This window comes from Mus musculus, chromosome 9 (genome assembly GCF_000001635.26).
Source record: "Mus musculus strain C57BL/6J chromosome 9, GRCm38.p6 C57BL/6J".
Lineage (NCBI taxonomy): Eukaryota > Metazoa > Chordata > Mammalia > Rodentia > Muridae > Mus > Mus musculus.
Window position 1 is genome coordinate 67,625,554 of NC_000075.6, and position 15,044 is coordinate 67,640,597.

A 15,044-nucleotide genomic window follows, 5' to 3' on the forward strand; every position below is an offset into this window, starting at 1 on the left:
TGTCTTTTGGTACACTTCCCCGGAACTAGGCTGAAATGTCCTACAAAGACATCTGCCTTCCCCATTGGATGCTAAATGCTAGTGCTCTGTGACTATGCTTCAGTTGCCTTGCCTGACATCTTACCACAGGGTAGCTCCTTGAACTCCACATGGGGAGGGCTTGGAATGACAAGTGCTAGGCCAGTTGAAAGCCCTTCAAGGAGAACATTAAGCTTCTTAAAGTGGCCTCTGTATAATCTCTCAAACCTGGGAATAATCCACACTCTCCTTGGAAGACCTGCCATGAATGACCTCAGGCCATATTTAGGAAATGGCTTCACTCAAATCAAATATGAACTAGACACAGGTGTCAGGTCATTAACCAGGCAGTCCTGAGGCAAGGCAAGCAGAAGGAGAAGAATTTTTTCACTGAAGCATGCCAAGCCTTGAGACTCCTTAGCCTGGATCCCCCAGCACAGCAGCAGTGGGAAAGATACAGGGAACTGCCCCTCCCAGATGCCCAGATGCAGAAACTGACTCCCCACCCCCAGTCCCCAAGCCAGACTTGGAAGAGGAGGGAGCTGGCTCCCCACTGGTCAAGTGGGCTCTGGGGATGAGTGATTCAAGGACACTGAGGTCAATAGCAAACATTTCAGACAAGTCAATTTGTCATCTTCAACCCAGCGTCAAAAATTACCAAGAAGACTGCTTAAGTGGCCCTCTTCAGAGAGATAAAAATGAGAGGCAGCCATTTGTCTCCCTCCAGCCATCCTTGGCAGGTACTTCCTATCACTCAACAAGTATTTAACAAGGGTGTGACTACCAGTAACAGTACCTGAGCCCCTCATTCCCAGCACAAGACCTCCAACTACTGCATCCTGATACAAAATCCGAAACGGCCGAATGGCTCATCCAAGGCTAACTCTGGAAGCAGGAAGAGCCCGTCACTCATTAGAATTTTGGGGGGTGTTTGCTATATGACATTCATTGTTGCAGACACATGGTGACCCAGTGGCAGAGTGGGGGGGGGGTCTCTGTGTGTGTTTGTGTGTGTGTGTGTGTGTGTGTGTATTGTTTGTCTATTTCACTATGAACCCTGGATAACCTGGGACTCCACACATAGACAAGGCTAGCCTGAAACTCCAAACCTAGCCAGGGCTTAAATTTTAGGTGTGATCCACCACATCTAGCCTCTTTAACATTTATTTTATTTTTTATTTATAATCTTGAGTCTATGTGCCCATGTGGGAATATGTGTCTTGGGGGGGGGGGGTGTCCCTTTGAAGGTCAGCCTGGTGTTAGATCCTCTGGACCTGGAGTCACAGGCAGCTGTGAGTCACAAAAGACAGGTACTGAGAACCAAACTCCAGTCCTCTGAAAGAACTGCAAACGCTCTCAACACTGACCCACCTTTCCAGCCCCAGTACATTCCTGTTCTGGGACAGGGTCTCTCTCACTAGACAGGGAGCTTCAGGAGTAAAGCTAGACTGATTGGTCAAAGAGACCCAAGAATCCCTGTTCCCATCTCCCCAGCACTGGGATTACAAATACACAGCACCACGCCCAACTTTACATGGGAAGCAGGGAGTGGAACTCGGGTCCTCACGCCTGTGCAGTGAACACTTCCCAGACTAGGCCATCTCCGAAGTCCTTGGAGCTTACATGCCAAAGACCAGGTAAGATCTCATGCAATGTCAAAGTGACATGGATTCAAGAAAAGAAAAAAGCCTAAGGCATAAGAAAGGATACCACTGTGACCCTCAGGATCTGAGATTACTGCAGACTCCAAAAAGAAGTATTTTGTGAAACCACATTTCCGGCTTCCAGAAGCCAGAAAGAATAAATCAAACAAGAATGCTGGAGTCAGAGCAGCCAGGGGCAGATTCAGTTGGTGTAGAGAATGTTCCAGACAGGAGGCAATCAGCTGACTAAATTACGTAGAGAGGCTGCAGATACTGAGAGAGCACCCCTGGACTCACTCTTCAAATGCTGCTGATACCTTAGGAAATGTTTCTTTGAGCCCCATGTGGTGGCACACACCTTTGACTCCAGAGCCAGAGGCAGAGGCAGAGGCAGGTGGATCTCTTTGCGTTCGAGCACAGCCTGGTCTATAGAGCAAGTTCCAGGACAGCTAGAGCTACACAGAGAAACCACATCTCAAACAATAACAGCAACAAAAAGGTTTCTTTGGAGTTTTTGTTTTAAAGATTTGTTTGTTTGTTTTTTAATTGTGCATGTGTGTGTGGTTTGTGCACCTTGAGTACAGGTTCTCATGGTGTCCAGAAGACATTAACGGACGACCTGAAACTGAGTTACAGGTGGTAAGCTGTAGGTGCTAAGAACCAAGTTTGCTTCCTCTACAAAAGCCCCTGAGCTCTCTCAGTTCCCTTGAGAAGAGTTTGACCACAAGGGGTAGGGCGAAGCCAGAGTACACTGGGAGAACAAAATGAGTGGGGAGGCTCATGCCTTTGATCCCAGCACTTAGGAGACAGAGGTAGGTAAGTCTCTCTAAGTTCAAAGCCAGCCTGGTTTATACAGCAAATTTGAGGCCAGCCAAGGAATATATAGTGAGTTCCTATTTAAAAAATAAAAATATGTGAGTGCAGAGGAGATAATAAATAAACAAACAAATAAATAAATAAAAATAAAACAGAACATGACAACTCTTTCAAAAAAAAATGCTTTGCTGAAGGGCTGGAGAGATGGCTTAAGAGCAAGCACATTTTGCTCTTACAGAGGACCCAGGTTCAGTTTCCAGTACCCACTTGGTAGATCACAACCACCTATATAACTCCAGTTCCCCTTCTGGCCTCTGAAGGCACAAGGCACACAAATAGTGCTCAGACATACATGTAGATAAAACACTCATACACAGAACATAAAATAAAAGTAGTTTTTCTCCTAGTGTCTGCTAAGAAGGGAAAGCAAAGAAATGGGAGATGAATGGCTAAGACACAAAGTCAAGGGATGCCTTTTTTGCCTAAGATGAAGATGTCAGAGCATCTCCTGTGAAGATAATCCATCAGCGAGGGACTCTGATGATGTGGAGGGGAAGGGACAGCTGCAGAAGTGCAGAGAGCATGAACTCCAGGGAGGACGTGGACTCCTCAGTAGTCAGTCAACTGCTTCAGTGCAGGAATCAGGGAAACCAAGTCACCGGCTGACAGCAACCTCACACTAAAGCACAGTGGGTCTGCGGCGTCAGGAGGCCCGCTGGGATTCAGTCATACATCAAGAGCACAGCAGTGCAGATGGCCCAGTGGCTTCGCCACCCAGGCTCATTACTGTGGGGGGTGGGGGGGGGGGTAGAACAGTGAAAGCAAAGCAGAGGGCGGGTCTAATCAAGGGCTGGGTACTCAGCAAAATGAGAGCAAGGGCAAGGGTCATGGAGGTTGAGGATGTTCAGGAATCAAAACTGGGTACAGAGGATGGAGGACAGGAATGGGAGTCTTCTAAATAAATAAATAATAAATAATAAAGTAAGGCTCTGTACTTGATTTATTTTTCATATATGTATATGAGTTTTGGCTTTGGTTTGATTTGATTTGTTTGTTTGTTTTTTTTTTTTTTTTTTTTTTTTTTTTGCCAGCATGTGTATGTGTGCATATCTGGTACCTGCAATGGCCAGAAGAATGGAGTCATATCTACCAGAAACAGAATTACAGATAGTTATGAGCTGCCACATGGGTGCTAGGAGCAGAGCCTCAGCAAGAGCAGCCAGTGCTCTTAACCTTTGAGCCACACCTCTCCTGCCCACCTTCTGCTTCTGTTGTGGGAGTTGCCAGTACTCCCTTTGTGCATCCTTTGGTAGGTCTGGGTTCCAAAACCGGGTCAATCACACTTCCCCTCCCCCCACTACCCCACCCCCCCTCCACACTCACACACCTTATCTACTAGATAAACACAAAAACAAGAGCACTGCCCTCTAGGGATGAAACGTGTGGGGTGAGGGCAGGGTTACTTATCAGAGCAGCAAGATAAGCCCCCAAGAGCTTCTGCAGGACAAATGAATGGAAGACACAGAAGATTCCATTAGTTAAAGTCTACCGTGGAAGAGTCAAAAGACAACGCGAACGCTTGCAAGCTGCTCGAGGCTTTGGAACAGTGTCAGTTGGAACTGTTGGTTAAGAGCGAAACAAAATGTAGAGGGCTGACGCTGACGCTGACTTTGAAAATGCACTGTGAAATGGGCTGCAAAAGAGCCTGGTCTTAATTCATAGCTCAGGGCAACCCGTGAAGAAAGGTTCTAAGGACCATGTGACTCTTGTATTCAGCTTGTCCATCTTCAGGAGATGGCAAGTGCCAGGAAGTCAGAGGCTCCCAGTGCCTTTCACTTCTGCTTTACCCTCGACTGCCTTACCTTGTGAGTGCTGCCTGTTTATTGGGAAGGGGAGCAGCAGAGGCGTTTGGGAGAGTTCAACTTCAGGGAGAACATCTGGTTAAACCCACCACTTATCCCCATTATTTGTAATAGTTGTGTTTGGCTTATGTTTTAGCTAGTCTTGTTATTAAATATAAAAGCAATAGGATTACAAAGTTCTAGATGGGGTAAATACTGTAATTAAAAAGGCACCAGTTGGGTTTGTTAAACTATAATTCTAGAATGCCAGCCTCCTTGTTATGTTTTTCTTCTTGCCTTTAAACATTTTTTTGTACCTAATAAAAATTGTTTTTGAATGATTTAACCGGTTTTAGTACTTCCTGCTAGTCAAACACCAACCCAAATCCCCAAGAAAATAGTCGGACTCAAAAATTCTGGAGCAAGAATGTCACAGATCACAAGTCCCAGACACCATCCTAAGAGCCTGGGAATGCAGCAAGCACACACCACCTGTCACATGGCCTGGTAAACTGATAGGCAACTTTCCAACTCACAAAGGCACTTTTCTAGCCCTTTTGAAGTTACAAAATTTTACTAAGGGGGAAAAAAAATCAGGCACTTTGATCAAGCTATGAAGCTACGACAGTAAGAACCAGGCAAGAGAGAGTAAAACCTGGTTAATAATATCTGGTGAAAGAGGCACACAGAATTCACTAAGTATTAAGGTAGTACCATTGAGATTAAATATTAGAAGGCCTGAAATAAAGCATCTCTGGAGTTGACGAGATGACACAGATGGTTGGTAAAGGGCACTGGCCACAAAGCCTAATGACCTGAATTCAATCCCAGGGAGCCACATAGTGGAAAACCTGACTCCTCTGACCTCTAAATAAGGTGCCTATGGCTTTTCCCGACCCACCTGCGCTCGTACATACACACAAATAGATAGATAGATAGACAGACAGGCAGGCAGGCAGGCAGGCAGGCAGGCAGGCAGACAGACAGATGAATATGATTTTTTTTTTTTGTTTTTTTGTTTTTTCGAGACAGGGTTTCTCTGTATAGCCCTGGCTGTCCTGAAACTCACTTTGTAGACCAGGCTGGCCTCGAACTCAGAAATCCATAATATGATTTTTAAAAACTTTTTAAAAGCTCCTTTAAGTTAACTTTCATTGCATCACATCTAAAAGCTGTGCAAAATATATATGCAGCACACATCCAGACCAGCTCCTTGGGTAAAGGCACTTACAGCTTTTGCAGAGGATATGGATTTGGTTGCCAGCATCCACGTTGTGGTTCACAACCACCTACAACTCCAGTTACCATGGGATCCAACCCCCTCTTCTGGCCTCTGCACACAGGTGGCAGGCACATGCACATAAAAATAAATAAATTTAAAATGCCCTCTAGGGAACAATGTTGGCAAACAAACCTGGGCAAGGTGGATTTTAAACGTGCATGTAGCCTACAATGTACTGAATAAACTACTCGTGGGGATGGAGTTTGGAATTTTTTACTTCTCCCTTGGAGATACAAAGTCTGAAACACAAAGCCAAAACTGAGAGAGACCCGCAGGATCCCTTAGAACTTCCTACATAAATGAAAAGGTGTACAAAGGTACGGGGTAGACAGTGGCTAAGAACTCTCCGTTTCTGGGATTCAGTGTGCCACCTCTGAGCTAAGCCCAGAAAAGTCAATGTGATTTAAAGAGGGAGTGGGGAGGGAGGGTTCATCAGCTAATTCTCACCAACATTGGCTATTCTAATTTTGGTCAACTGTTATCTGGGACTTTTCCACTCTTCTAGGGTTCAAATTAAAAGGAAGAAAAGCATTCCTGCATGCACACGTGTACTGGCCTTCTCACAGCCAATGGCCATAGCCACCCTTCCTTCTCACTTTCTGCACAAGATCCCCACAGAGAGGAACAAGGAAGGTACAACCATTGAAAGGGTAACTTTCACACTGTGGCACTTAATGAAGCATATGGGCAACTGCTGACGTCAGGGGCTACATCTCCTTCACAAAAGTCTCTCCTCTCCCCAGACACCTCCCCCATTAGGTGTCTTTGGTCCTTCCCGAAATCTCTTCCAATGATGAAGACCCCAAGTGCTGACAGGACCTCTCTACTGTGAAGCTGTTTGATTAAGACACCAAGGAGAAAAGCTAACACATTCCTGCACTCAGCCAATCACAGGTCAGCAAACACATTCTGCCCTGCCCCCTTCACAAAAAAAGCAGAGGTCACTTTGTATGTACAGAAGTAAAGATTCCCCCACGGGTCCACTTCTAAAAACATCCGGGAGCTAAAACATAGAGAATGTAATTCCCTCTCCCAGGAGCTTCAGAATCTAAACTGTCACTATGAGTACCAAGGTGCTCGTAATTACGTGTTCTGGGGTGCGCTTCCTTGGAACACCATCCTACTACTCTTATCTTTGTGTCCCCCTACAACACCAAACACTTCAGCTCACTCCTCTTCCCGTTCTCTGGAAATAACCCGGACTTAGTTTTCATTAACTCAGCCTCCTCTCCTTCCATCTCTGCCCCATCACCAACAGCAAGAAAACAAGTTCTCCCACGTGTCACCTGAAGCCCCGACTTCGGGAAACGCACCCCTTTCCTCCACTATCCCCGCGCCAGAGAGAGCCCTGCAAAAAGCCTGTCGCCTGCACAAGCTAGGAGACGACAGGAGGCTTCAGGCTGATCCACATAAGCCAGGCCCTTGGCCAATCTACGAACCTACTTGCTTTCTCTCCAGCCTTGAGTGAGCTCCCGCGCCAGGTGGAGCACCCCGCAAGCCCCGGTGCTGGGGAGCAGGGTTGGGGGGGGGTGTTACTGAAGGGAACGCTCAACAACGTGCGCAGGCCAGGGAGAGGCTGTGCGCGCAGCTCCGGCAGAGCGCTGGTGGCAGTAGCTTGGGGAAAAGAGGGGCGTGTGCTCTGCGCCAAGCAGCCCCAAGCGCTACGGACTCCCCTGCTCTGTGACACCCGCGAGCCACATGCATCGGTCCCCTGCACCGCTCTTCGCCGCCCCCCCACCCGGGACCCAGCCTAGCCAGACCTGGGCGACGCGCTGCAGTCCGCGCGCCCTTGTGGGGACAGCCGCCTCTTAGCTCGCCCGGGCGCGCAAACTTTCCCAACGACAATCGCTCCGGCTTCCCCCGGGGGCTTCGGAAAGTGGGCGCCCCCCTTAGCCTCTGTAAAAACCCACTGAAAATATGGCGCCCTCGAACGTCGTTCCTTGGGCCCCGAAAAGCCAGTCTCCAGATCCCTCCCGATCCCCGCCGGCGCGAAATCTCAGCTCCTGAGGGTCGGGGAAGGAGACGAGAGGCCGCCGCACTGGGTCCAAACCCTGCCCTCGCTCTCCGCCCCGCGCTTTCCCTGAACGGTCCGCGGCCAGCAGCTGGTTGTTAGCGAGACGGCCAGGGAAAGGGGGAGTCCTGCAATCTGCAGGTCTCAGAGTCGGGGACTAGGAAGCATCCCGGGGTGTCTTTCTCCACGAGCCAGAGCGGGAGACTTGTTTGCAAAGTGGCGCTTTAAGTCGGGGCAGCCAGTGCTGGAATGAAGCCGCTCTGCTCTCCGCCAACTCAGTCGGCGCCGGGGTCACGGCCGGAGTCCAAGGGGCCCCTCGGTGCAAACCGGGCCGCTTTACCGACCCTGTTACTGGAAACCCGAGGACCGAGCCCGGGAGGGGACCAGCTGCTTAAGGCTAGGGATCAGCTCTCTGGCTCCCGCTGCAAGACTGTTTGCAAACCCGGCAACCGGCTTGAGTGCGGCGAAACCTACATGTGCAATAGACAGGTGCATTCGTTGCAATTTATTTTTCTTTTCTTGCAAAAAAAAAAAAAATACCCTCCTAAGCAATGAAATCTAGAAGCTTGACAGGGTTTTTCTACATTGACATCACTTACGAGATGCAAACCCGAGAAGAAAACCACCCACATATCCCTTCTGGAGAGGGGAGGGAAAAGGCACTGGAAATCCCTGCAGCGCGCATGCAGGCTGGAGAGCTGGGCAGCGCCACGCGCCGCGCCTTACCGCGGGGATGCAGCTACTGTCTCATTGCGGAGCGCCAGCCCACGAGTGCAGCCAGCTCCGCTCCCGCTGCGCCGCCGCCGCCGCCGCTGCCGCCGCTGCTGGCTCCGGGCGCGGAACCGGAGCCGAGGGCGAGCGCGAGCGCACGGCCCGCGAGCGCCGGGAGGGCAGGAAGCGCGTCATCACTGGGGGACGGCGCGGCGGAGCTCGCCACCCGGCTCCTGGGTGTCTGCACCCCGGCCGTGGGATGGGGGCACGCGTGGAGCTGTGGTGGGGGCCACGTGTCAGAGGAACAAGGGACACCCCCGGCTGACCCAGAATCTGGAGAGGGATGAGGCGGCAGGGGGACCAGGCTAGCATGAGGCCTCTGAGTCTTCTCAGCGCCGGGACCACGGGCCGGGTCCTGGAGGTTACCAGGTGTGGATCCAGCCATGAGGGTGGCGGGATGGATGCCAGTCACTTGGATTTAAGAAACGACTCTTCCAGGAAGATGGGTAGCAAAATGGGTGTGACTATTGCACTGATTTTTTTTTCCCGAGACAGCGTCACACTATGTAGACCAGGCTGGACCCAAACTCAAGATACTCCGCCTCCCCGAGTACAGGGATTAAAGACCTTTGCCACCACGGCCGACCGGCTGGGTGGCTTGCTTTATTCATACATTCATTCACTTATGTCTCCATCTATCATGTCCTGGAATTAAGTCACTTATGTATCCCTTGTATTTACATGAGCTCTGGAATGTTGGAATGGCAGGGTACAAAGTGAAAGTTATCCTAGGTACCAGTGTGGGACAGAACAAATCACAAAATCCCTTTCCTTTAAAATTATGATGTAGAGAGAGATGCTGAGAGGACAGATAAAATAAACTAACCAAGGTGTTGGTTGTGAAATTGTGGTTTGTTTTCTCTTTCTGCTTAATTCTACTTTTATTTTAAAGTTTTATAACTTTAAAAATTAATAAGAAAAAGTATCGATGGTTATTTTTCCTCAGCCCGATACAGAGTGACCAGGATAGACCAGTCTTCTCAAAAGTACATAGCAAATCTCTTCAGTTCCTCAAATGCAACAACAGCAACATTAGTGTCTCTCAGCTTGAAACTGTGGTCACTGTACATCCAAGAGTGAATCAACGTTGTAACATGAAACTATCTTGAAGGAGTCCATGGGGGCCTCGAATAAGCTTGGTGTAATGTGAAAACAGTTTAGTCTTAGACCAATGAGTCCAGACACCTTGAGGAAGGTGGGGTGGCTGTCAAATGACTCTTTCTCAGGGGTCACATATCAGATAACTTATATATCAGATATTTACTTTGCAATTTATAACAGTGGTAAAATTACAGTTATGAAGCAGCAACAAAAAATAGTTTTACGATTGGGGGTCACCATAACATGAGGAACTGTGTTAAAGGGCCCCAGCATTAAGAAGGTTGAGAAAGTCTTAAGACTAAAACATTGTAACTTAAACTTCCTTTGCATAGAATACACTTTATACATCAAAATCTTCAATCAGAAAACAAATTACTGGGCCACCTGAGGCAGTCCTAAAAGTTGCAGGACAGATTTTTCCCTGCCCCATGAATAAACATTCCTGTTCCCCAGACCAGTTTAGACATTGGCTAGGTTAGCAGAATAGAGGTGGCAAGCTATCTCACAGACTTTCAAAGCAAATATTTATTGATTTCGTTAAGACCTGGCAAGTTCATTAAATTGATGCTTGCTAAATTGTCCCTTAGTTTACTGAAAATAACAGCCATATTTTTTGTAGTTCAAGATCCAAGTTTGCATAAGAAGAAAGAATGAAGGTAAACTGGTCACAACTAAAGTCGTTTCTCTCTCCCATCTCCCACTTTGCAGGGCCCAGTAGCTTTCCATCAAAGCTTTTTTTCCCCCTTCCAGACAGGTTTTCTCTGTGTAGTTCTGGCTGTCCTGGAACTCAGAGGTCCACTTGCCTCTGCCTCCAGAGAGCTGGGATTAAAGACATGCACCGACAGCTCCATCAATTATCTCAAAACCAGTTAGTTTGCCTTTCCCCAAACCTGGATTTCAAGGTTTCTATCCTGTAATATATATTCTTCTCTAAGTATCTCTACAGTTTCCAGACCCCAGCAGTGAGGTGCTTGCTATTCAATAGATACGGCAAGCTCAGAGAGCAAGGAGCCTGTCTGCATCCCTGCCTAAAAGCAGTTTGGTATACAATGGGTACTCAATAAATTCTTCTTCCATAAAGCTAGGCTCTCTAGCTCTCTATTACTTTTTTTTTTTTTTTTTAGAATGGGTCTTACTATCTAGCCTTAGCTGGCCTGGAACTCACTATGTAGAACAAAGTAGTATTGAAATCCTACTCTTCCTGATTCAACTTCCCAAGTCCTGTTATTACAGGCAAGCTCTACTACACCCAGCTAAAATCAGTAACTTTTCTCTTTTTAAAAGAGCAGGTGAGGTCTAAGGAGATAAGTCAGCAGTTACAAATGCATAGTGCTTTGTTGGGTCTCAAAGAAAACTGGGACAAGTCTCACTAAGTACCTGTGGCTTCTCCCAGCACTTCTAACCCCACCCTCACCTCAAACTCTCCAGCCCAGGGGTCGGGCTTTCCTTCCCCAGCTTCTCTTTGCTATAGAAGTCAGTCATTTGGGGCTCTCTTGGTTCCCACATGCTCTCTTATCCTCTTGATCCATGGCTCCTCTCTTAGTCTGCTTGCCCCCTCCCCTTCTCTTCTCTCACTCTTTCCTCTCATGGTCCAGTCTGCTCTGCTGGCCATGTTCAGTCTGGACCCTTCCAGATGCCTCTGACTGCTCCCCTCTGCCATACCTGGGAGTGGTCATGTCCTCATTTCCATTCATTGTTCTTAAAGAAGACCGTAGTTCAGTTCACAGGACCTGTATCAAGTAGCTGGTAGCTGCCTTCTCTGCTCCAAATTCACTTTCAGATTCACGAGAGCGCACAGGCACCCACACAGAGACCTAAAAGATTAAAACAAAAACATCATAGCAGCTGACTCCTAGCTGAGGTATAGGTGTGAGAATGTTTATATGGCACTAATCTGATGGGTGCTATTCCACAGCCCTCTGCCATCAGGTAAACCCTCTTCCCTTGAAAGAAGTAGCATTTCTCCTAGAATTCTTCCCGTAGTTTGGTTTCAAACTAAATTTTCTGGACACTGTGACACAGGCCACTATAATGTTTCTATAACAACTCTACTACTTTAAAGCCACCCACTGTTTCTTTAGTAAAGCTAGCTAGCCAAATATTGTCATGTATTCATATATTAATCAACAATTTCACCAGTGGAACTAAAATAGATTCTATCTATAGTAATCTCTCTGAAACTGAGACTCCTCCCACTGGGTCTGAGAAGATCGTTGTTTATAAATTCAAAGTAACCCAAGATATCTGTAAACTAAAAGTTACCTGTTAGAAGATTCTGTCTTTGCAAACAGTCATAATCTCAATTCCTAGAGGACTAGTAAAATAACAACCAACCAAAACAAAACAATTTCATATTGAAGCTTTTGTCCATCCAGCAGATGAGAAAACATGAACACTTTCTATCTGAGAAATTTCTAAGACCTTTTATAGGGTCTCATTTCTTACTGATCGGACCATAGATAACTGAATATAAATACATCATATGGGAGTAGAGTATTTGAGGTCCTAAATAAGAGATAGCTTTCAAGTCACCTACACCAAGTACATCTGGCCACAAGAAGAAAAGACTAAAATTTTTCTTGAGTTATGTCTGCAGTGACCACCTTGGATTTCACACAGTGTTTAAAGAGTCAGATGTTAAGAGCTGCTCCCCTGCCCTCCTCCCCAAACTCAATGATCCTTATCCCCCCCAGCTCTGTCACATTTCCTCAGCTCCATCCATATGGAAGAGCAAAGTGAAAGTCCACAAAATAATTTGTTCCACTTTGGTTTATAAGATTGAATTTTGTGCCATGTGAAAATACCTTCTGGGATTTAACATGGCAACAGTTCATAAATCCTCTAAAAGTTAAAAAAAAAAATGTGTTTTCTCCCTGAAGCAAAGAAGCACAAAGCACATTTTTCTAAAAGTCTTCCATTACTCAGAGCAAGTGATGAAGGGGATAGTCCAGGCTTCTCCCTTGAAATCTTTAGATTTTCTAAAATCTCCCTTTCTTTTGTCTATAAGTTCTGGGAGAGCTAATACTACCTAAAAATTATCAGAGACAATGTTACCTGAGTTTGTAAGTTGTTTTGTTTTATTTGAAAGGCAGATATCTGACAATTTACAAAAATTAATATACTATAGATATTTGGCTTTCTGATATGTGGAACTTCTATTCACTCAGGAGTTTAGACATGGTTTTAATTTTTAGTCATATTAACATAGGAAGTGATGATTATCATTCACAACTAGGAACCTGCTTTAAATTGCCTTTCCTTTTCCTCGAGTCTATAAAACAGAGTGTGAAAGGTTTTGGAAATGTGACTTAAAAAAAACAGGTGATGTAGCACTTGCCTGTCATCTTAACACTAGAGAAGTGGAGGCAGGAAGAGCATTCTCAGCCACTTAGCAAGTTCAAGGCCAGCCTGGGACATAGGAGTGTATGAGACTTTGTCTCAATCCAGGAAAAACAAAACAAAACAAAACAAAAATCACTGTCCAGACCAATACCAATAATATCTTGTAAATTACATTTACTTGTAGTCCAAATTGTTACTATAGAGTGAATATCTTGAGAGGTGCTTTTCTTTTGGCTGCTTCCTCATTGTCTTAATTTTGAGACAGTTTCACTGTGTAACCTTGACTAGCCCAGAGCTTGCTATGCAAGTGTTTGTTTGTTTGTTTGTTTGTTTATTTGTTTTCTTCGAGCAGGCCTGTGAGATTGGAGGCAGAGACATGATAATCATCCCAGAAGAGCTTGGCCCTAGGAGTCTTGGGTACACAGCACAGCCAGAGAGAAACAAGAACCTGACTCAAAAAGATGGAAGATGAGAATGACTCCTGCAGTTTGTTCTCTGGCCTTCACAGGTGTGCTATGGCATGTACACACACACATTTAAATAAGGATGTCAATAAATTTTAATACTGTCTCTTTAGATCTTTGGGATTTTAAATATTCTTCTATTTCAATTTTGTGTGTGTGTGTGTGTGTGTATGTGTGAGTCTGTAGGCATGTGTGCATAATAGCTGCACATGCCTGATCTACTGAAGCTAAAGTTTGAGAGGGGTGGAGCTGCCTGACATGGTTCCTAGGAACCTAGTTAATGTCCTCTGCAAGAGCAGTTCACACACTCAACCACAAAACTGTCTTTCCAGCTCCCTGGGTTTGTGGGCAAGTGGGCTGGTTTGTTACTTGGTTGGTCCTTTTTAAAATCACGGCCTCGTTGCATAGCCCTGGTTGGCCTAGAACTTGAGGTATAAACCAGGTAGCCTAGAATTTTCTAAATAGACCAGTCTGGTCTTGAACTCACAGAGAACTTATGGCTTCTGATGATTGGTGGAATTAAAGATATATACCACCATACTTGGAACTCGCTCTCTCTTTCAAAACAAAAAAAGTTTTAATAGTAATAATAATTATTTTACTACTACTACTACATTTTCATGAAACATTTCACCATAAAAAAAAAAACCACTGTGGTTCAGATTTATAAACTGTAAAAAGATGATTTTTATAATCTGAATATCAGAAGGCAAAAACAGAGGCAGAGGCAGGTAGAATTCTGTGAATAGGAAGCAAGGCTGGTGTTTAGGGATCAGATCAACTTTAATTTTAAAATAACATACTTATTGTTATGTAGGGAATAATCTTTCAAGGTCTGCCTTTCATGGAATGGATTTTTTCATAAACAAAATAAGATGGTTAAGTCACATGTAAATCATTAATTGTTTTCCATTTTATAAATTAAGACACCAACTGGGAAAAGTAAAGGAATACAAGCCAAAAAACCACATAGGTACTTTTAATCCAAGTTGGGGGTGAAAACCAGCAGCTCTGGGTCTGTTTCTGACACACATCCAGTACCATTGTTGTTTGCCTGTTTTTTTAAATCAGTTTGCTACATCGGTGTCAGGATCCATTATGAGCAAGACAGGCTTCCTCCCAGAATAAAAGCAGTAACCTCTTTTAGAGGTTAGAGATTAGAGAAGCCAAACATGGGTCCAAATCATCTGTGGAAACTTTAAATATCTCCTTTCATCTTATCCTTCCCTCCAAGTTACAAGCTCCAGGGGCTTAGAAAATGCCGAGATAACATTCTTTTGTGGACGGCCAGTCCTAAACACAAAGGGTGAGGTGAGGTTCCTGGGTTCTGTATTCTGTCTTTCAAGCCTACAAGCCCCTGCTGGAGTTGTCCCTCTAGCAAACCTGCCCTGTCAGCGTCTTGAGTGTGCTGGTACTGGTTTCCAGCTCCGCCTTCCAGAACACCATTGCTCATGGACTTTTGAGAGTCTTCATCTTGCCTCAAAGGCTGACTTCTGCCTTTTAGGTCTTGCCAGATGTGTTGTTACAAACTCGGGGCTTCTGGCAGCAGTCAGAACCACCCTTGCAGAGTTTCTAAAGTTGACCTGCTGCAGAATCTTGAAAAAAGCAGCTGAGGATAGGAGAAAATATTCACTCTGGTAATGTATTTATTAATTTTAAGCATCTGTTGTTTTCTTAAACATATATATATATATATATAATTTATTTATTTTATATGAGTGCACTGTAGCTGTCTTCAGACACACCAGAAGAGGG

At 45.6% G+C, this 15,044-nt stretch overlaps 1 protein-coding gene across 5 annotated transcripts in view; it reads right to left on the reverse strand.

Moving 5' to 3' along the window:
- Positions 1–8,492, reverse strand: part of Tln2 (talin 2) — a 416,961-nt gene extending 408,469 nt beyond the window's left edge. For 4 of the 5 annotated variants that reach the window (XM_011242813.3, XM_011242812.3, XM_006511438.4 and 1 more), the window contains exon 1: positions 8,338–8,492. The gene's annotated coding sequence lies outside the window, so the exon portion shown is untranslated. The remainder of the gene's footprint in view (positions 1–8,337) is intronic. The other variant, XM_006511433.3, reaches the window with a different exon arrangement.
- Between the last annotated feature and the right edge of the window lie 6,552 nt (positions 8,493–15,044).